The sequence below is a fragment of the Phascolarctos cinereus genome, unplaced genomic scaffold (assembly GCF_003287225.1).
Source record: "Phascolarctos cinereus isolate Bilbo 61053 unplaced genomic scaffold, phaCin_HiC Scaffold_5;HRSCAF=322, whole genome shotgun sequence".
In the NCBI taxonomy this organism is placed as follows: Eukaryota; Metazoa; Chordata; class Mammalia; order Diprotodontia; family Phascolarctidae; genus Phascolarctos; species Phascolarctos cinereus.
In genome coordinates, this window is record NW_027555958.1 from 389,891,680 (window position 1) to 389,915,099 (window position 23,420).

General features: G+C 38.5%; 1 pseudogene; it reads left to right on the forward strand.

Moving 5' to 3' along the window:
• The first annotated feature begins 8,672 nt into the window (after nt 1-8,672).
• LOC110197663 (R3H domain-containing protein 2-like) lies at nt 8,673-11,673 on the forward strand (annotated as a pseudogene).
• Nucleotides 11,674-23,420: the final 11,747 nt, after the last annotated feature.

Here is a 23,420-nt window from a genome sequence, read left to right on the forward strand (position 1 = left end):
AATAAAATACTGTTAAATTCAAAAGACATAAAGAACAAATTATTCTCATCTGCCTATTTCTGTAGAGGAAGTTTTCATGTCATTGGGGTAGACATCCCCCTAACTTGCTTAAGAGTTTGAGGCCTTTCCATTATCTTTGACTTGGTTTAGCTCATCCACAGAGCCAATTTAACTGGGGTGTGGCCACTGTGCCTGCTACAGTTTCTTGGAGCCACAAGTGAGAGAGATAAATGGGCACCAAGGGTGGATAGAACAGTCATGAAAATAGCTCAGCAAGGGGCAGCTAGGTGGCACAGTGGATAGAGCACTGGTCCTGAAGTCAGGAGGAACTGAGTTCAAATCTGAACTCAGACCAAACACTTGACACTTACTAGCTGTGTGACCCTGGGCAAGTCACTTACTCCTAATTGCCTAAAAAAAAAAAACCCTCAGCAAGTCCCCTCACCAGAAGTGCTTCTCCTCCCTGAACACTTCATATACCCTCAACATAATTGTAGACAATTCAGAAAGGAGTACATGATAAGGAAAAGAATCACAAAATGATTCTAAGTTAAAGGAATACTATTTAGCCTAAAGCAGAAGAAATTAAGGAGTGATTTAAAGTTTGCTTTGAGTATATGACGGGTTATTATGAAGTGAATGATTTTTAAAAGGAATTCTTGACAGAATAGGTGGACAAAATCCTGGAGTAGTTTACTCAGAAGAGTTGAAGAGCTTCGTCCAAGATCTCTTACAGGATATCATCTTTCTTGCATGATTTTTTTCCAGTTTTGTCCTGGAGGATTTAAAAACTTGACACTTTGTAGAATATACTTCAAGCTCGGTTATACATTGCCTGTACCAATTTTCAACGAGAGGCAGAATTTTTAGAATCAAGAAAATATCAAATAGTACTGACAGGGTGCTTGGGTGCTTGTGTTTCAGTGCTTGTACTTGGACCCCAATTTCTCTCTAGCCTCAGAAACGCTATCCCTGACAGTTTCTCCCCAGCCCAAAGACTCTGTGCTTAGTAATTACTTGTGAGTGGGCCCCAGCAAGACCCTTATCTTTCTCCCTGATGCAGTTCCAAACAGCATCTGAAGGAATTATTAGTTTAAACCGGCTTTGCACTGGGTCATAAAGACATACTACTGCCCTACCTCATTATCTACATCCTGGGTTCCTCATTAACTATATTCTAGACTTAAGACACATGTATACTCCCTACATCTATCTTGTCAAACAAGACATTGATTGGTGGCAGACTGGACAACTCTCAGTTACCCTGAACTCTAGTTGACTTAGTAATGTAGCAGGCCTAAAACCACACCTCTGTGTGGCCCCCCTTGTGGGCTTTTTCTAGTGAGCTCTGGGTAAAACACCTGCACAGTAGGTACAAGAAGTGCATGTTCTTTTAAGAACTGACCACTCCTTAACCACTCTCTAATTCCACGCTGAATCCTGTAGTTAGCATATTTGGCACATATTTTATTGTATTTTATCCTATATACACTTCAGCTGTACCTCTCAAAGGTTGCGGGATCCTTTAAGAATCCTTGCCCGCTGAAAAAAGCATAACAATAAACTTTGCCACCTTGGCTTAAAGAATGCTTGAGTCTGTGAATTCATTCCAGATGACCCATGTACTTCAGTCTTTGAGGGGTCACAACCTCTCAACTTCTCAGTACTATGAAACTATATGAAAGAAGTAAAGAGGTCACTATGACTTTATAGAGGAAATGATAGCAGTTCATTGGTTCAGTGGCTAGAGCTCTGAGTCTGAAGTCAGGAAGACCTGGTTTCAAATCTACCCTCAAATGTTTACTGTGTTTGGCAATTTGTGCAAGTCACTTAACCTGTTTGCCTCAGTTTCCTCAATCATACAATGAAGAAAATAATAGCACCTACTTCTTAGGGTTGTTAACAAGATTAAATTAGATAATATATGTAAATCACTTGGCATATAGTAGGTACCATGTAAATGCTGGGTTTTATTATCATTAATGTTAGCATTAAAAGGCAGCTAAGAAGAAATAATAAACAAAAGGAAAATCTTCAGGTGTGAATGATGGGAATCTATTTCATGCACAGGTCATACCTTGAGCTAAGGTCATACCTTGAGAGAGCAAAAGAAAAAAAAGTCTGATTCAGTTCAAACAAAAAATTAACAATAATATGTGAAGATGTTAAAGGGTAGGCCTGATCCAGGCTGGGCCCTTTGTATTTTAGATCTTCAAATGGAATGAAATGTAACAGTTGTAATCCAACAGTTAACTAAAAGAAGTTAACTTCATTGTAACGGGGGAATAATATTTAAAGTAGAGAAGTGATGTTCATCCAGTTTGAAGCATTGATTCAATTGAGTATAGCATTCATTCTACTGGTATGTGGTGACAAATTTCAGGGAGAAGCTCTAGAATTTCTTGTTCTGGCTATTCTATATTGTTGTACCGAGAAATCAGTGAGTGAGACCCAGACGTGACTTAAGATGTGGACTTTATTAGTGCACGGCTGCAAAGGGTATGCACATCCAAATCAAGCAGCCCCCATCAGGGGTTGAGCTAGGGTTTACATAGAAAAGAGCATGGGAAAGAAATGCGAGGAACACTGATGAGGTAATCCAAAGATGCAGGTGTCTTTGGGGGCTATGGATGGGAAAGTACAGGGAGTATACAGGACAGGGAGGGGGATGGATCTTTGAAGTCTGGCAAGAGGAAGAGTTCTTGGGCTGGTCAAGGACACCCCTCTCCCTCTGTCTTGACATGAGAATGCTCTGCAACAAAGGAAAGCTTTCTCACAACTAAGGAATTTGGAGGCTTCCAGAGACATGATCTGAGGGCTGGGGCCTGAGCAGCCCAGCTCTGTGTAGCTGTACCAGGGAGAGAGATAAGGGTCGTGCTGAGGCCCATGCATGAATAACTGCTAGGCACAGTGTCCTTGGGCTGGGGAATGGCTGTTAGAGACAGTGTTTCTGAGACTAGGGAGAAATTGGGGCACAAGTGCAAGCACAAGCACCCGAGCACCCCATTATTATGGGTCAGAGATCACACAAACCAGACCAGGTGTCCTAGTCTCTGGTATAAACATAATTATCTAAAGCAATTATATTGCAAGCTTTCTTATCCATTTGCGCTGGAGCTTTGGGCTGTGCTTAAGCTATGCAAGAGTACATTTCACTATTGTTTAGATTTAAGAGGAAAGAGGTCTGGGGCAAGATTAAGCAGCAACTCCTGCTTTCCATGGCCTAAAGGGCCCTACTACCTAAATGGTAAAATAATGTTCTGCATTACAATATGAGGCCACCTACAAACCACACTCATGTCCTAAGCCATAGTCCTTTGAGCTACTTAAATATTTAGGAGAGTTTTAATATATTTTAAGAAAAAATAGTCTTAATTGCATGGGGAGAATGGGTTAGAATTTTACTTCTACTACAGAAGGAGAGTACATAATAAGGCTAGAAATGTAGATGGAAACTAGTTTGGCATGGACATTAACTATCAGGGTCACGTTTGTTGTTTTTGCTGTTGTCTGGTTGGTTGGTTTTTTAAAGCAATGAGGAGCAGTAAGGATGTGGGCTAGAGTAATGGTATGATTAGCATTATTAATTGGGCAATAGTGTGAAGATTAGAGATAGAATAGAATAGAGGCAAGAATACCATCTACAAGCCATAAGAATAGAATAGATGAGAGGCCAGGTATGCAAGGAAGTGGTTTGGGGAGAAACTAAAATTAGGGAATGATGCAAAAGATATTGTTAAAATAGAAACATGAGGATATGGTAGCAGAAGATTAGGATTGGGGGAAGGAGAAAAGTTTTGCTTTGCCAAAGAGGCAAGGTGACTCAATATTGGAGCCAGTATAACTGGGAGGATATTGTGCCATCAAAAGGAAGGCTTTTTAAGGTGATGGGAAGATGAGAGGAATGAAGTTTGGACATGCTGAGATTTGCATGCCAGTCGGATATATTGGTGGAGATATACAAATGGCATTTTATGAATTCAGGAATGGTTATCTAACAAGAAGTGTAGGAATGTGTGTGTATGTGTGTGTGTGTGTGTGTGTGTTTGTAGATGGCAAATGGTACTTGTGGTAGAGGTAATATAGATTCAGAAATTATCTGCATACAAGTGTTAAGCTCTTTTAGAGTAAGGATTATTTCATTTTTGATCTCTCTATTTCTAGTACCTAAGGTAGTAACTGACACATAAAGACACTTAAATGCTTGTTGATTGACTAAATGAGTGAAATTATTAGGTCACCACCAAGGAGAGGGGTTAAACAAAGGAAAGAAGGTCAAATATTTACTTAGAAAACTAACATTTATGGACAGTGGAGAAAGAGAAAGACATAAAATAAACCAATCAACAATCAATTATTAAGCACATATTTTGCACAAGAAACTTCACTAAGTATTAGGGATAGAAGCACCTGAATAATAAATCAAACAGACAGACTGACAGATAGACAATGAATAAATGAGTGAATGAATGAATGAGCAAACCGGCCTATAAATAAACATATTGATAGATAAATATATAAAAAACAATCTTTATTCTTAAGGAGTTTAAATTCTTTCAGGGAGACAACATGAATAAGTATAAGTATTTACAGAATAAATACAAAATAGTTACTGCATAGTTAAATATAGTCATGAGAAGCACAGTGTAATGAACAGACACCTGGTCTTGGAGTTAAAAAGGTCTAGATTAAAATCCTGACCCAATATTACATATTGTCTCTGTGAGCTTGGCAAATTACTTAATCCCTCAGAATGTCAGGCTCTCTAAGACTGTAAATTGCGCAAGCATCACACACACACACACACACACACACACACACACACACACACACCCCGAGATATACACATACAGTACATATATAACATATATAACAAATATATATGAAATATACAAAACAAACCTCTATGAAATATAATATATGAAATATATAACAAATATCATATGTATGTATATCCTGAAAATGTTTTACCAGGGAATGAAAAGCCAGTAAAAGTCAGGTAAATAAGTGTATCCTGTGTTCAAATCCTGCTTCAGACATTTACTTTTGAGAAAGTCATTTAACCTCTTTGAGCCTCAGTTTACTCATCTGTAAAAAGAAAGGGTTGGAACATATAGCCTCTAAGGACTCCTACAGTTACAATCCTTTGAACTTTGAGAATACTGTTAATGTCACTCTGAAAAAGATCACGTTTAAGGGGTCAACTGTGTCAAATGATATACAGAGGTAAAATGGATAAGAATGGGGGGAAGGTAACTAACCTTATCTTTTGAGAAAATACCAACGCCCTTGGAATGAGTTGCTTCAATTGAGTGGGGAGGCTAATATTCAGATTGCAAGGGAGTGAATGATATCCTCAGAAATCTATTGCTTTATACCTACATCTGTTAAAACATTTTTTTCTCCATTTCTTCTGCATTTGGTTGATACAGAAATAGCACAGAGACTAGAAAATTATTCAAACATATCTTGGTAACAAAGGAGTCAAAAAGTGAAATAAATTTGAATTGTTACCTTGAATCTATTGCTATACCTAACCAAGAACCAAACTGAATATGCTGATTTAAATTCCTCTGTGACAATATAAAACCAAATTTGATTAAGAAAGATAATGTACAGCATAATGGATATGAAGACTGTTAAGCATTATGTGCAATACAATTAGTGCTCTGAAATATAGGTGTTAATTACCAATATTTTCCAGGTATATTTATCATGCAATATACTGATTTCTGAATGTGTAATAGCTCTCTAATAGACTATGAACTCCATGAAGGTAGGGATGTTGTCTTATCTAAACTTTGAATCTTGCCTGGTACTTAGCACAACACTTGGTTCACAAAGGTATTTAATAAATTTAAATGAATTAGATATATTAACTCCTTCCTTTGTGGTCTTGATAATTTACCTTTTCTTTTTAATGACTAAAACTCTTTTATAACTTTAAAAATTTCAACATACTTTACGTCATAATTAAACAGATTAATGGTATAACATTAAACAATATGTTTTCATAGATCATCTCAGGAGGTAGAATAGTAAAATTATTTCCAAATGAAATCCTAGGACTGGAAGAATAAGACAATACTGAAATCTGCTAAATCAGACACTGTCTAGGCGTAGCCAAATACCATGCAGTTTTAAAATCACTGCACAATTGGAATTATTTAGAGCGTAGCCACCTTTAAGCTGGCAAGAAAAAGAGGTAGAAGCTTCCTAAGGGACTCAGAGTCTGTAATTTTCTGCTCCTACTCATCAAATGTCCTGCTTAATATCACTGCAGAAAAGTTATAAAACCAATTTCTTTCCCGAAGTCTTCCACCAACATACCCTAAATGTTTTAGAATACATCAAGCATTACTTCTTATATCCCTTCACTGTTCAAACTTCTCTTGTTAACAGTGGGATGGATGGGAGAAAAGGTGATTTATAAAGACTTGAGAAATTAAGAATATACTTTAGGTTAGAAGAAGGAGACAAAGAGTTGGATGTTATGGAGTTACCATTTGGGGTACAGGTTAGATGAGATGTTTTTCAGTTCTATTCCAATTTATAAATGCTATGTGGTACTACTAAAATATAGCATTTGATAGCATTTGATTTTATCAGAAACCCTAGGTCTGCTTCCAGGCTTTAGCAACTTCTTTTATCTGTTTGTCTGATGTTTGTCTTACTATCTATCTCTGTATTTGTCTTTGTCTCTTCTCTCTCAATTTTTTTTTGTTAGTGTTAAAGAATTTATTTTATAATAAATGTATGCCCACATTTTTATGTTCAGTCTACATTACAAGTAAAAAAATAATTGATCAAGCAGTAAATGTGTATGTTCAAGGGCAATACCAGTAGGTGAGTGCAATACGGTGCTACCATTTTTTTGTTTGTTTGTTTCCTGAATTCCAGATCAAGATGTAACTCAAAATGCTACTATGATATGAACTTTTGTACTGGTCCATTAGTTTCCATTTCACTGTCACCAACCTAAACTAGGCCCTTAATACCTCATATGTTATTTTAATACCTTTCTGTCATTCCTGTCTCCAGGCTCTCCTTCTCCAAATCATACTACTGCATACTGTCATTAGATTATTCTTCCTAAAGCATCCTTTCTGCTATAGAACTCCACTGTTAAAAAAAAAACTTTTACAATTCAATAATTAAATTCAATAAACTAAATAAATATTAAGCATCAAGTGCATTAGGCAAAAGAAAGAAAGAAAGAAAGAAAGGAAGAAAGAAAGAAAGAAAGAAAGAAAGAAAGAAAGAAAGAAAAAGAAAAAGGAAGGAAGGAAAAAAGGAAGGAAGGAAGGAAGGGAAAGAAAGGAAGGTAGGAATGAAGGACAGAAGGAAAGAAGGAAGGAAGGCATCCTTGAGGGTCAGAGGCAAGATGGTGGGGAGAAGTCAGGAAGTTCCCTGAGCTCTCCCCAGTTTCCTCTGAAACACATTAAATCAAGCCTCTAAATGGATTGTGGAGTGATAGAACCTACAAAAATACAGAGTGAAACAATTTTCCAGCTTAAGATAATGTAGAAGGACTTCTGGAAAGGTCTGTCTCACTTGGGGAAAAGGGAAGTGCATCTCAGTGCAGATGGTGTCCTGGAAGACCAGAGGGAGGCTCTTAGCCAAAGCACAGATCAGCAATTGAGGCCCCCTGAGTTCTGGCTCAGCAGGCCAGTGGTACAGCAGGCCAGCTATAAAGCCTTAAGGCCCAGGGCAGAAGGCAAATTGCCAACCCCAGAAACCAGACAACAGGCACAACAAGGCAGGGCCATCCCAGTACAGTAAGCAAGCTGCCAGCACCTGAGGCTCCAGCTCACAAACCAGTGACCAAGCCCCTGGCCCTCAGCATAAAAACCTTGGGACAGTGCCCCAGAAGCAGAGCTCAACTTTAAAAGCCACTAAATAGACAAAAATATGAGCAAGAAGCAAAAAAGAACCTTGACCATAGGAGCATCTATGGTGACAGGGAAGATCAAAATACAAACTCAGAAGAGGACAACAATGTCATAATATCCACATGCAAAACCTCAAAGTGGAATATGAATTGGTCTCAAGCCCAAAAAAGCCTGCTTGGAAGAGCTCAAACAGGATTTTAAAAGTCAAATAAGAGAGGCAGAAGAAAAAATGGGAAAAGAAATGAGAACTATGCACAAAAGAGTCAACAGCTTGGGGGAAAAAGTATAAAAACTGGCTGAAGAAAACAATTCCTAAAAAAATACAATTGGCCAAATTGGAAAAAAAAATGCACTGAAGAAAACAACTCCTTAAAAAGTAGAATTGGCCAGATGGAAAAAAAGATACAAAAGCTAAGTGAAGAAAATAATTCCTTAAAAATTAGAATTGAAGAAATGGAAGCTAATGACTCTGTGAGACATCAAGAATCAAACAAATTCAAAAGAATGAAAAAAATTCGTAGTGCACAGGTCATGCAGAGGGAGGGTACTCTGGGCCTTTCTTCCCCTTCTGGTTCTCCCACCCTTTTGTTCCATTTCCTGCTGTGGTCCCTTTTCTCCCCCTTCTTCTCTTCCCCTTTCCCCCTAGCCCCTTACCCCTTTCCTGTCCCCCTTCTTTGCCAGCGGAAACCCCTCTAGGAAGAACCTGTCCCCAGGAGCACACTACCTGGTGGGGCCTTAGCCAGAGCCCACGTTTATACACACGGCTATATTCTATTGAAGATGCCTAACAGTACCGCTACTCAAGAGACCCTGGAAATAATGAAAGAATCGGGGGAAAAAAAGCTAGTAAGAGTCTGTAATCAAGAATAAATTTGTATCCAAGTCACCAAGTAAGGAAGAGATTGAGGAGGGTGAGGATACTAGTGTTTGGCAGGAGACACAGAGACAGGCTTCCAGCCATAGGCATGGAAGAAAAAGAGCCAAGTCTAACCCTAAACTGAAGCTGGTACAGAGCCTGACAATGTGTTAGGAGTACTCTACCCCTTTTGTTGATGGGCAACTGGAAACCCATGATATAATTCAAGTGCATATCAATTGCCCCTCTGACAAAGAGGAAGAGAAGTTCATGAAAGATGGCTCTGAAAAGGAAGACAAAGACAAAAATAAAGAAAAAGTCCCAAGGAAAATTCTTTCTAGAGACTTCAGTCAAAATATACCAACTCTACTGGAGCAGACCTACATGAATTTCTAGTAAATACACTGAAAAAACCCAAAAAACCAAAACAAAACAAACAAAACAAAAAATGAAGACAAACAAACAAGCAAAAAACAAGGGATGGAATGATACTGCTAAAGTTCGAACAAAAGAATCTGGAATTCATTAATGACAATAACCAGCTCAAGAAATTTTGTCAAAAAAAAAAAAAGAAGTTTTCTCAGATAACCTCATATCACCGGATGCCATCACACTGGGTTGCTGCATGTTTTGGAATGTGCCACAATGTCAACCAAACTGGAAAAGCTGTCATCATAAAGAAAATCAGTAACACAAGGATCCCTAAACAGAGGTTCTTAGAGCATATCAAAGAAGGATGTAGAATTTCAACAGAAGTTCATCCTGAAGACAGATGATGATACCATCATGGACCAGGATCATAACCAGATTAGAGTTCTGTTATAGAATGGAAGGAGGAGCAAGTCAATAGAGGAGAAAGAAGAGAAATATCAAAGGGTTCGAGAGAATATTTGCCCAAGAGACTGGCCAGAACCACTATTTAAATGACATCAGGGGAACCGTGAAGGGCTGAGCTGTCCCTTGAGCAGCCATCAGAGCAGCACAGATGGTGAGATCAAATCCCTGGAGCCTTGGCCCTTGAGATGGCTTTGTCCGTAGTATGCCTCCACCTGTGACCAAAGCCAGAAGCTTCGGTGGAATCTCAATTCTCACCTGGTGTGACAGCATTGGGAGCAATAAAGGCGGCAGAGCAGGAAAAATCTCCAGGTCAGGTTTAGCACTAGGTGCCCCAAGAGTGTGCAACCAGGTCACCTCATCCCAGCCCGTCTGGGGCCTTCTCCCTTGCATTACCCAACAGCGGCAGCAGCCAAACCCCACCAGCAGCCACCCTTGCGTAATGCATGTCTCACAGACATGATCTCAGCAACCCCTTTGGGCTGATGAGCCTTAGTTGACAAGGTTCCACCTAAGCAGCTGATCCATCTTCAGCCCTGTTCGTGACCCCATTTCTCTCCCAGAACCCTCAATAGCCTGGCTTCATCATGGCCTCTATAGGCCAGCCTCTCCCTACCTCCAACTTCTCCACCTCCAGCCTGGACCAACAAGTCCTGCAGCCTCAGGCATACAGCCCCCCAAATTGATACAGGTTTCTTACTACCCTCCTGGGCTGTATCCCAAGTCCAACCAGCAATACTGACTTATTTTTTGCCTCGTGGCCTACAGCCCCCAACATGGTCAACAGATGCCTCAGCCATCTCAGCAGGCTGGGTTATAGCCCATAATGTCCAACTAGCGGCCAGCAGCTTACCTGGGCTTGATGGGTGTCCAGCAGCCACAGAACCAAGGCCTTCTCAGCAACCAGAGGAGCAATATGGGGGGGGGAGGGCAGATGCAAGGCCAGTATACTACACTACCTTCATACCAAGTTCCAGTGGGAAATGAGTCCCAGAATGTGGTCCAGCAGCCCTTTCAGCAACCTATGCTGTCCCTGCTAGCCAGTCACTACAAGGGGGCTTACCAGCAGGGAGCAAGCCTGTGTACTACAATGTGATCCCACCAGCAGAGCAGAATGGCACAAGCCCTTTGGTAGGGTTTCTGTAGCCCCCTGGTGCTGAGCAATACCAGATGCCTCAGTTGCCTTTCCCCTGCAGCCCACCACAGATGCACAACAGTACTCAGGAATGTCCCCATCTGGACCAGGTGTGGTAGTCATGCAGTTGAATGTTCCCAGTGTTCCCAGTGGTTCCCAGTCCCCACAGGCTTCATCTATGGATCAGTGGAGTTACTATAGATACTACAGCATGAACCAGTGGAGGCAGAAGCTGGAAGACCTGTAGAATTCTGAGAGCAGCCCTCAGGCAGACTTACAGATGAGTAGCAGTCCTATCACATCTCCCACTTAGTCCCCAGCCCCATCTTCCCTTACCAGCTCTGCAGCGTCTGCACAGGACTCAGCCCTCTTTCTTACACAGTTCCCTGGGTCTGTTGGCTCTACCCAGAGCAATGGGCCCTATTCTCTCCTGGCCTAGCCATTACAGTACACTTAGCCCATCTGTCCTCCCCTGCTCCACGGCGAGAGGACTTACACAGCACACCAGGGACAAACTAGAATGAAGCATGGAAACCAGAGAAAAAGGCAGGCACTCAAATCTGCATCCACCGATGTGAGGACTGCAGATGTCCTGGGATGGGTGTTGGAGGTGACAGATCTCCCTGAGGGCATCACCCGCACAGAGGCCGACAGATTCTTCACGCAGCTGGCAATGTCCACAGCCAAGATTCAATGGCTCAAGGACCCTCAGAGGCTGCCAGGAGGCGGTGGCGGGGTGGGAGGTGGGGGTGGGGGGAGGTAGACAACAACTGGACGGCCACAAAAGTCCAGGACACAGACCTCGCTGCCTTACACACCATTGTGGTTGCGGTCCCCAGCCTCTGGCAGCCCAGAAAGCCTCCCCCTGCCTCAGGAGCTCTGTGAGTGGCTTCAAACTTCAAGTGGCCAAAAAGAACTATGAGCCGAGGATCCTAGAGCGGGCTACTTCCCAATAAGCAGACGAGGGGAAGAGTTCAGAACCACGGGTGGGGGCTGGGTGCCGTGGGCAAGGGATGCAGAAAAAGCACAGATAGAGGTACTGATCCAGACAGACATGTAAACATACACGGAGCTAGGGAGATGGAAACAGCAACAGAGACTGAAGCCATAGAAACAGTGAGACAGCAGACACGCAGACACACGTGCACGCATGCAGGCAAGAGACTCAGTCTGGGGTTTTCTTTGCCACCTTTTCCCTCTGTTGCTCCGTGGTTCCTCTCCTCTTTGCGTCCCTTTCCCTCCAATCCTCTCCCTCCTTTTTTGGACTTCCCTTTTTCCCATCCTGGTCCCTGGTGCATGTATATATATATATATATATATATATATATATATATATATAATATATATATATATACACACACACACACACACACACACACTATAATATGTGTGTATGTGTGTATGTATGTATATGCATGTATACATATGTGTATATGTATATGCGTGTATATACATATGTGTATACATATGTATATACATATGTATATGTATATAGACACATATAGACACATATATACATATATGGGTATATATATATAATATATATATATATATATAATTATCTCAATACATACAGAAAAAGGTTTTGACAAAATACAGCACTCATTCCAATAAAAAAACACCAGAGATCATAAGAATACGTGGGATTTTCCTTAAAATCATAAGTAGTAGCTATCGAAAACTATCAGCAAACATTGTATGTAATGGGGATAAGCTGCAAGCTTTCCCCATGAGCTTAGGGGTGAAGCAAGGATGCCCATTATCACCTCTGTTATTTAATATTGTACTATAAATATTAGCTTTAGCAATAAGAGAAGGAAAAGAATTGAAGGAATTAGAACAGGCAATGAGGAAACAAAACTATCCCTCTCTGCAGATATGATGGTATTCTTAGAGAATCTTAAAGAATCAACTAAAAAATAATTAACAACTTTAGCAAAGTTGCAGGACTTGAAATAAACCCGCATTAAATCATCAGCATTTCTATATACTACCAACAAAGCAAGAGATAGAAAGAGGAATTCCATTTAACATAACTGTGGGCAATGTAAAATATTGAGGCTGTCTACCTGCCAAGACAAATCCAGAAACTAAATGAACACAATTACAAAACACTTTTCACACAAATAAAGTCAGATCTAAATAATTGGAAATTTATCAGTTTCTCATGGTTGGCCAAGCTAATATAATAAAATGACTATTCTTAAATTAATTTACTTATTCAATGGAATATCAATCAAACTACCAAAAATTATTTTATAGAGATCGAAAAATAATAATAAAATTCATCTGGAAGAAGAAAAAGTTAAGAATGTCAAGGGAATTTAAAAAAAAATGTAAAGGAAGGTAGCCTAGCTGTACCAGATCTAAAACTATATTGTAAAGTAACAATCATTGAAACTATTTGGTACTGGCTAAGAAATAGCATTGTGTATCAGTGGAATAAGTACATAAGACACAGTAATAAATGACTATAGTCATATACAATTTTATAAACCTAAAGACTCCAGCTTCTTGGAGAAGAACTCATTATTTGACAAGAACTATTGGGAGAACTGTAAATTAGTATGGCAGAAACTAGGCATGGAACAATATCTTATCAAGATAAGATCAAAATAGGTAAATGATTTACACATGAAATGTGATATCATAAGCAAATTAGGAGAGTGAGGAACAGTTTACCTGTCAGATCTATTGAGAAGGGAATTTATGACCAACAAGAGATAGAGAACATTATGAAATGCAAAGTGGGTGACTTTGGTTACATTAACTTAAAAAAAAATACATGAAGCAAATGTAACCTAGATTAGAAGGAAAGCAGGGGGATGGCTAGGGGGCACTGTGGTTAGAGCACTGGCCCTGCTGTTAGGAGGACCTGAGTTCAAATCCAGCCTCAGACCAAACACTTGACACTTACTAGCTGTGATCCTGGGCAAGTCACTTAACTCCAAATGCCTTAAGCAAAGAAGCAGGAGGCTGGGAAATAATTTGTATAGTCAGTGTACATGATAAAGGCCTCATTTCTAGAATACATAGAGAACTGAGTCAAATTTATAAGAATGCAAGTCATTCCCAAATTGATAAATGGTCAAAGTATATGAACAGTCAGTTTTCAGATGAAAGGATTAAATATATTTGTAGTCATATGAAAAAAATACTCTAAATCACTATTGATTAGAGAAATGTAAATTAAAACAACTCTGAGGTACCACCTCACACCTATGAGATTGGCTAATATGACAGATGAAGAAAATGATAGGTGTTGGAGAAGATGTGGGAAAATTGGAACACTAATGCATTGTTGGTGGAGTTGTGAACTGATCCAACCATTCTGGAGAACAATTTAGAACTATGCCCAAAGAGCTATAAAATTGTGCATACCCTTTGATCCAGCAATACCACTAGTAGGTTCATATCCCAAAGAGATCATAAAAAAGGGAAAAAAGACCCCTATGTAAAAAAAATATTTATAGCAGATCTTTTTGTGGTGGTAAAAAGTTAAAAATTGAAAGGATGCCCATCAGTTGGGGAATGGCTGAACATGTTGTGGCATATGAATGTAATGGAATACTATTATAAGAAATGATGAACAGACAGATTTTAGAAAAACCTGGAAAGCCTTGCATGAACTGATGCTAAGTGAAGAGAGCAGAACCAGGACAACATTGTACACAGTTACAGCAAAATTGTGCGATAATCAACTTTGATAGACTTGGCTTTTCTCAGCAATATAATGCTCTAAGACAGTTCTGAAAGACTGTATGGAAAATACAATCCAGAGAAAGAACTATGGAGTCTGAATGTAGTTCGAAGCATACTATTTTCACCTTTCTTTGTTTTTTTTTTCTTTCTCCTGGTTTTTCCCTTTTGCTTTGATTCTTATTTCACAACATGACTAATGTGGAAATATATTTAATATGATGATGCGTGTATAACCTTTATCAGATTATTTGCTGTCTTGGGAAGGGGGCAAGGGAGTTAGGGAGGGAGGAAAAATTTTGAAGCTCAAAATCTTATAAAAGTGAATGCTGAAAACTTTTCTCTGAAAAAATATTATTAAAAAGGGAAAAAAGAAGAAAAGAGGGAAGGAAGGATAGTGAAAGAAAGAAGGAGGGAAGAAAAAAGAAAGGAAGGAAGGAAGGAAGGAAGGAAGGAAGGAAGGAAGGAAGGAAGGAAGGAAGCTTCAGTTACCCTCAAAAAGCTTACATTCTATACCAAGGTTTCCCCCTACTTTAATCTGCCCCCTACACAGAAATAAACCACTTGGAATTTTCCCACCCACTCTGTGGTGTCTAGTCATTTTTTTTTCACCTTCACTAACCCCTGCCTTTTTGTCCTTCTTCCTCTCTTCTATATACCCAAATCATGAACAAGAAGAAAAAAAGAATGCTAGGGCTTGTTGGAACTTCGAAAATATCCTTTCAATCCTTTTCCTCTCCTACCCTAAATCTGAATTTCATCTTCCATAAAATATTCTCCTCCTTTGAACATTAAAAAAAAAATTGGCTATATCATCTTGCATGGCATTTATATCTTATATTCTCCAAGCCTCAAAATATACAATTTTAAAATATTTCTGCCTCTTTAGAATTAGTTTCTTTTTCTGAGGTGTTCAAATTAATTCATCCTGCCTTTTTCCATTATTATCATGATATTACTATAGTGTATTGAGTAAATTGATTATCATTCTATGTCATATCCGAACCAAAGCAGAAACAAAGGGTTATGAAAGGGTTGCAGAGAGACAAAAAAACAAACAAAAAAACAACCCAACACCCCCCCACACACACACACACAGACCACCAAGACCTTATATAGATGGTGAAAAATATTCACTAGGTGAAAGACAAAATTCAGGCTAAATTCAGACTTGTTTCTCTGCATGGCTCAAGGCTATATTTGACAAGCTAGGGGAAAGGTTATGGCAATCAGCTCATTAAAGTCCCCAGTCCTTCCCTCTCCTCATTCTTTCATATCTCTTAGACATGGAACTGAAGAAAGATTTGGGACTTCAGTGTTGCTGCTAAAAATTCCACAATTGGTAATACTTACCTATTCTCTTCTTGTCAAGAAATAAATGCAAGGTCAGAAGGTTCGTGCTGCAACTTTTTAAGGGAAAAAAAAAAGACTGAACATAACATACCATTAAAAATCTAATAGCCCTTGACCTTGAGTTTTCCATGTAGAACTGTATGGGTCTTCACTTACTATAGATATTGACGTGGAATTCTACCTATCTACTTTACTGTTAATGAATCCTTTGGGGAAATTTAGGGGGAGCATATTGAGGACTTGAATTCCTGGTTTTTCTTTGTGACATTTGCTTGATGGTCTTCTTCCTCCCTCTTTTTCCCCACTTGAAGACTAATATTCAGGGATCAATGCCTCTAGCATTGACTAGTGACCTGCTCATTATGGTGTTAGGATTTGTCTTTCCAGTCACGATGATAAACCATAAATTGAATTTCAGATGTTGGCAGCTTTTCGATGGACATAATTATCACAAGAGCTAATAAAATTATACAACCCATCATGTCTTTGGAAGAAATACAGTATCTAAATGAAATATTAACAAACAACTGTGGAGCAGCTGCGATGCAAGGACTATCCCAATAATTAGGAGGACCATCCTTAAGAAATGACTTTCTAACAATTTTCAAGCTAGAGGAAGGAAGGACTTTTCTGCAGATACCTGAAGCAGTTGTTCCTAGGAACAGTGCTTCCAGAAGTGTAAGAAGGAACTGACCTACATGATGAATTTGTTGAGGCATCCATTGTATTCCTTTCTGAAGGCAGGAATAGGGAGTAGATGGACTCAGAAAATCCTTTCACAACCTATCATTATATAAGTAAGAATCTATTGCCAAAAGTCTATGGCTGAGAAATGCATCAGTATATATTTAAAAAGGATTGTTGCCTGTCTTGCTATACTTTTCACATTAAAATTCACTACATGATTTATGGATGATTTAATTTCCTATCAGTGCGATCTCTTTCATTTGGTAAGCATGTAACTTTCACATTCATACAAACTGTTGTCTGTGCAGGTTCTATTGCTATGTTTTCCCAACATTAAATATGGTGCTCCCTTTTATGTAATCAACACTCCATCCTCCTTTTTTCCCTGGAGAACAACAAAGATCTACCTGATGCTGATCATACTGCATACACACAGCAGATGCTGACATAGCAGTAAGCAGGCACGCGTGAATTAGAATGCAACACCACATGTCACACACTTTTCCTTAGCTGTTCTTCTAAAATAAAACCTAATATTTTAAAATGCCATATGTTGCATTCTCATATGAATGAGTTCATGTTTAAATAAAACACATTTTTATTTTATCATCTCTCCCTTAATTAATGATATTTTCCAAAAAGATACCCTTTGTTTTGAGAATACCACCTTAGTGGTTGTAAGAGGAACAGGAGAGGTAGAAGAACGGAGAAAGGATGTAGAAGAACTATGACCATTAGTCTTCATCTCCTACTTTGTCCACTGTAATTCCATATGTCTCTGCATTCACCACTCATAATTCTTCATATCTTCCATATTATAGAATGTTAAGATTGGAATGGAAAAAAAAATTGGTAAGAGCAATTTCCATAACAACCAGAGTCACAGAATGTTGGAGACCCAAGGATGCTCTAGCAATTGTTTCTTTAACCTTCCATCATTCTTCTTTTATACAGGCAGTGAAAAATTGAACCAACAATAGTTTTTCAAGAGATAAAAGGATTCTGCCTCATACATTTTTTTTTCCTAACTATGAATCATTCATTGTAATATGCATGAAAAAGAGAGATAGAACTGAGGCTATATGTCTTTTCAAAATATAAAGGTACACATGGTAAATGATCCAAACATGGATGAACATATTAGGTCTAGGTATTGGGACTATATTTCCAGGATTGAACTACAAAATGCAGAATGTTATGGTAATGAGTTGGCCTTAAATTCAGGAAAATCTGGATTTAATTCCTGCCTCTGACAAACATTGGCTAAGTGTCCCCCAAAAAATCACTTTACCTCTTAGTACCCAGCATAACTCTTGAAGACAGGGATTCTTAACCTTGGATCTACAAAATCTCTTTTTAAATATATTTTGCTCACTATATTTTGTTAAAGAAAAACCTCTGTGAACTGTTAAATGAAAGAAATCTCATACCCATGAGGGGGGCCTGGAATTAACTAGAGTCCAATCACAGTTTACACAGATTACAAATGCATTATAAATTGCCTGAGAAGAAGAAGCTTGCAAGGTGGAACAGGGTCAGTGTTTTGATATGTTCAAGGCACAGTTGGAAATGGTGAGGTATTTATACTTTTCAAACAAAGGTAGGCAGGGACTTTGGGGAGAAAGGCCAGAAATCCTCCAAAGGGATGGGGAGATCCAGGAGGAGGAATGAGGATTTCTAGGTGTCAGAACTGTGGCCTTTTGATACATGAATCAGCCTGACAGTTCAAGGCTTGAACACAAACAATAAGATAAGGGGATGCAAAACAGGATGTGTCTGAGAACCCCATAACCAAGTTAGGGGAGTCTCTGTAGATAAGGATGTCTCTGGAAAGTCCATAAATCACAAAATGGCTCAGGGTCTGCTTCAAAGCCGGAATCAGCTTATTTGGCTTCAGAGCTGCTGATTTTGTGCATGGTCAGCTAGGTTTATTCTTGGTCACTGCAAAGGACTATTGATATGTCAAGCCACTCTGTGCCTTAGCTAATACAGCCAGTCCTTATGCAGTTCTTCTAGTTACCTGGTTAAATTGGGGAAGGGGCAAGCAAATCAAGATATTAATTTTCACAATTTCAATATAATTGGTTTCTTGTGAAATACTGTGTATTTTATTTAATGAATTGAAAAACATTGTCCATTGGTTTCACCATAGTGACAAAGGGGTCCATGACACAAAAAAGATTCAGAACCCCCAAGTATCAGTTGCAAATATGGTACCTTCATCACATCTTCATACAATAAAATCATGAGTCCAATCCCTGTCATAGTTTCTACCCATACATAGATATATTGTGTATTTATGTACCTATGTATTTATGTGTGCATGTGTGTATATATGTATGTGTATCCATATCTATATCTAAATCTATGTCTATCATCTATCAGTCAATTCCTCTATCTTAGATGCTGGAAATATAAGAATAAATTCAAATCAAAACACATTTCTCACACTTTCTGCCTGGGCATAATCACTCAACCATTTTGACCCTCAGATAATTTTCTAAAAAGGATCTACTAACTACTTAATCCATTAAAATCATAGATACTTAGAGGCATAAAAAAGATGTGCTTGCATTCTTATATCAGATCAAGTCTTACCTGTCTTTTTAAATGTCTTTGTTAGTAACTTAATTACTTATTGATACTCAGTCAAGAAATTAAAAGATGGTTGCTACTTAGAGGAAAGCTATGAGAAATCTGGAGAGCATATCAAAAAGCAGAGAAAACACCTTGCCAACAAAGATCCATATAGTCATAGTTATGGTGTCTCCAGTAATGTATGGCTATGAGAGTGAACTATAAAGAAAACTGAGCATTGCATTATTGACAGGGCTACAACTAACTCTGATACCGAATGACTCACATAGGCATAGTAAAAGGAGTCTGAAACCTTTCCCTTTTCTTGAAAGAGGGAAGTGAATCTTCACTTATATTACTTGATTAGAACACAGCAGGACTATTACATTCAGTTAACAGTGATATTTTAGGAATAACATTGATATCATGTCCAAAGGTGAATGACAATTTTAAGAATTCAAAGAGAAAATCAAGTTAGTTCCTGTGATTGAGGAGCTCACACTTGAATTAGGAGAGACAATACATGAAAGAGAGGTCATTAGTCCTTAGGGTACAACAGCAAAGGAGATTGAGAAGTTCTTAGGTTGCAAAAATAAGCCAGATTGCAATACCTGCGGATCCAGAGACTATCATAGCAGGGTGGTAAGGCCTGATGGACCTTAAATAACAATAGCTGTGCAGATGTTAAAGACCAGTGGTCTAATATTTTACCAGAAAGATTGTAGTTAGTGATTCCCTTCTCATCTAACCAGCATTTGTATCCATGTCTCTGACCAAGGATTTTTGGAGAGGGGATATTGGACCCAAAGATCAGAGTAGATTGGGATTCTGGGAGACAGGCATGTGTGTGTGTGTGTGTGTGTGTGTATGTGTGTGTGTGTCTGTGTGTCTGTGTGGGTATGTGGGTGTGGGTGTGGGTGTGCATATAGGTGGCATGTGTAATGGGGTAGGGGTCAACATCTTTTCTGGAGTGCATGTCCAGATCCTGTAGGGAGCTTAGTCTTCAGGCTGACTATTGGTATTTGTGTAAGGGGAAGAGCTGGGTGAGGAAAAGGTATGACCTCATATTATTTATCAATGGTATAGTAGAGTAGATTCTTATCTTTATTCAGGTACATGATTGACTAAGTGACCTTTGAACTCTCTTCTAATTCTGATATTATATAATTCTAAGATGAAATCTTTTGGAAAAAGAATGTGAATATTTGGGATAGTTCTGAGGCTGAAGATTTTGCATAGGCTAGCAACATTGAGCTTATTCTATTAGCCATGGGTCCAGAAGGATTTGAATCAGAATCTTATCAGCAATGGACTAAATTGTAAGTCACAAAAATCATAGACTCTTGTCAGTTCTACTACTGCCTTCTATTTGGAAGATGGCAATGATATATTAAAATTGTATTTTATTTTTTGTCAAGACTTATGATTTCATTTGTGTACAAAACTTTCACCAATGCCAACTAGCAAATTAACTATAACTTAAAATCTTAGAATATTCAGAGGTTAAGTGGAAAAATCAAAGGAAGGACCTGGACCCAGGTATTCCTCAATCCAACACTGAACTTCAATGTTTTTAACACTTAAGAACATGAACATCTGACATAGACAACGTGGCTTCATTTTAGCATCCAAATAATGAGCGAGAGTGAACTATAGGTAATTATCAGTTAATCAGGACTCCCATTATGTGTGCATGTGGTACACACACATATTACATAAAAGTCTATTTGTATGAGACATTCAATTCTCTAATTGGATAAACTTCTTCACCAGACCCTCAAAAACAATATTCTTGGAGAATTGAATTCATTTAACTCTGGAGTTTATGTCTAGGGATTGAGCCCTCAGTCCAGAGACTGAGTGAATGAGAAATTTGTTATGTAGCAAGCCACAACATCACATTTCACATCCCATCCAATCATCTAGCTAACCAAATAGGCCATCTAGCCATATGCCTTGCCACTGCACATATTCCACCCTCATTTCTACTTCTTGCTCTAGGCATAGTAATCACATCCATAGTACCATTCCATCTGGAGAGAGGATAAATTGCCAAATATATCACCTCACTACTTTGTGACTGTCCTGACCAAAATGACCTCTGGTCACAGTTTCTTTATACATGTTAACTTCTTGTTTTCCTCAGAAAATAAGCTAGAGGGCAGATACTAACTCATTTTTGGTATATGTATCTGTAGCACTTAGCACAGTTTCTGGAACATAGTATATAATAAATATTTATTCCTCCTTTTCCCTTCCCTTTCTCTCCCTTCCCTCCCTCCTTCCCTCCCTCCCTTCCTTCCTTCCTTCCTCCTTCCCTTCCTTCCTTCCTTCCTTCCTTCCTTCCTTCCTTCCTTCCTTGCTTGCTTCCCCAAGGGGTCATGGTACAAAAAGTGATAGACATAAAAAGTCTATTAAAAGTAAGTCCAGCTTCAAACCTTACCTCATGCATACTAGTATTTTGACCCTGGGCAATGCACTTTACCTCACTAAATCTCAGTTTCCTCTAGTGTAAAGCAAGAGAATTGTTCTCAATGACCTTTAAGTTCTTTTACAACTCTAAATCTATTTTTCTAATTACATAAACCATATCCCTATTATTATAGAAGACAGGTGTATCTTTGTTCTTCATATAGAGGAAATCCAAATAGTGATATTAAAAAAAAAAGCAAGTAAAATCAGACAATGGTGAATAATGATGCATATATATAATTTATTGGTTATGAGCTAATATACTTCAATTTAAGGAGAACAAGGACAAATATATAACTAGAAAGAGTATTTATGAGAATCCCCTATCCATATTTGGAAACACAGGGAGTAGGAGTTTGCCCTGATGAGGTCAGCTTTTGAGGGTAACCAGTAAGACAGGCAGTATGTGCGTATTGAATATTAAAAGACAAGTCCCATTGTGTATAAACAAAGCCTGTCAGAAATCAGAAGATAGTGAATCATAGATGAAGTTTGCCCTTTGTTGGAGGCATAGGAATCATTATGAGGAGGAAATAGCCTTGAAAACATAAAAGGAAATATAAATAGCCAGAATATCTTAACCTTTCCACTGGAAAAAAAAATGAAATGTGTCAAGGATTTTACCTTCACCCTTGATCTGTACCTTTGAAAAAGGTGTACATTTAAAATTGAATGAACATTTACACATTAGTAATCATTGTAACAGAGAACATGTAGAAAAAAGCTGAGCTTGAGAATAAAAAAATGAAGACTGACAGAATATATTTGAAAAGCGAAAGTCTTGAGGTGTGTAGAAAGTTCTTGTTATTATAGATCATTGGTCCTCAATTTGTAGTTTATGAGCAATATAATAATTCTGAAACTATTTCAACTGGCTTATAAAATCCCCCAGTACTACCTTCTTCTATGTGTCTTGACTATTACCTACTAAAAGTAAGCCTACTGTGGGGTTTATTAACTTGCAGAATGTCAGTACTCTTTGCAATCCATTATGGACTTTTAATCCTTATTAATCCTAGATAGAAAAAAAATGGGATCTATTATTTTAGGCCATCTATAATTTATTTGTGGATAAGTATGGTAATTACATTCAGTTTTACAAGATTTTAACCTGCAAAATAAAAGCAATGTTCAGGTCACATGGCTATGTTTCAGAGCCCTAACTAGCAATTTATGTACTTTGACAAGGCTGAGGATGAGGAGAGGCAAGAGGCTCATCTGGGAGGTTTGAAAATTGAAATGGTGGTATTAACAACTCTAAATTTTTGTCCTGGGACAGGGCACCAGCGGCTCCAACCTAGCTAATTCTTTGCTTTGTCTACAGAGGACAACAGATTAAGGGATGGAACAATTATTCAGTGGATCATCAAATAGTTAATTCAGTAGAATCATAATCTTGGTTTTTTTTCCTTTAGTAAAGTGACCATTTGCTTGCCTTAATTGAGAAAACATTCAACCTATAGTTCTACATATATCTCCTAGTTAAAGTCTTCTCTGAAAAACTCTACTCTTTATTGATGATAGGACCCTAAATTTGGAGCTGAAAAGAACTTTAGAGGCCACCTTTTCTATTTGACAGCGAGACCCAGAGCAGTTAAGTGAATGATCAAGGTCGCACAGGTGACCTCATGGCAGAACAGGGATTTAATGGCAAGTCTTCAGAGCCTAGATCACTGCACTGCATTGTCTTTCAAGAAATCATCCATCCTGACTTCTTCTGCATAATCTTGTTTGCATGAGTGTTCAGCCAATGGCTCCCTGGTCTTTTAGAACTCTATTGCAATGACTTTCTTCACCCTGTTAATCTTTACAGTCTTCTCTGATTGAGTTCACCTCCAAAATTCCATTTGAGGAAGTACTCATACCAGACATGCTTAACACTAATTTAGTTTAGCCCATGAATCCCAAGACTCTT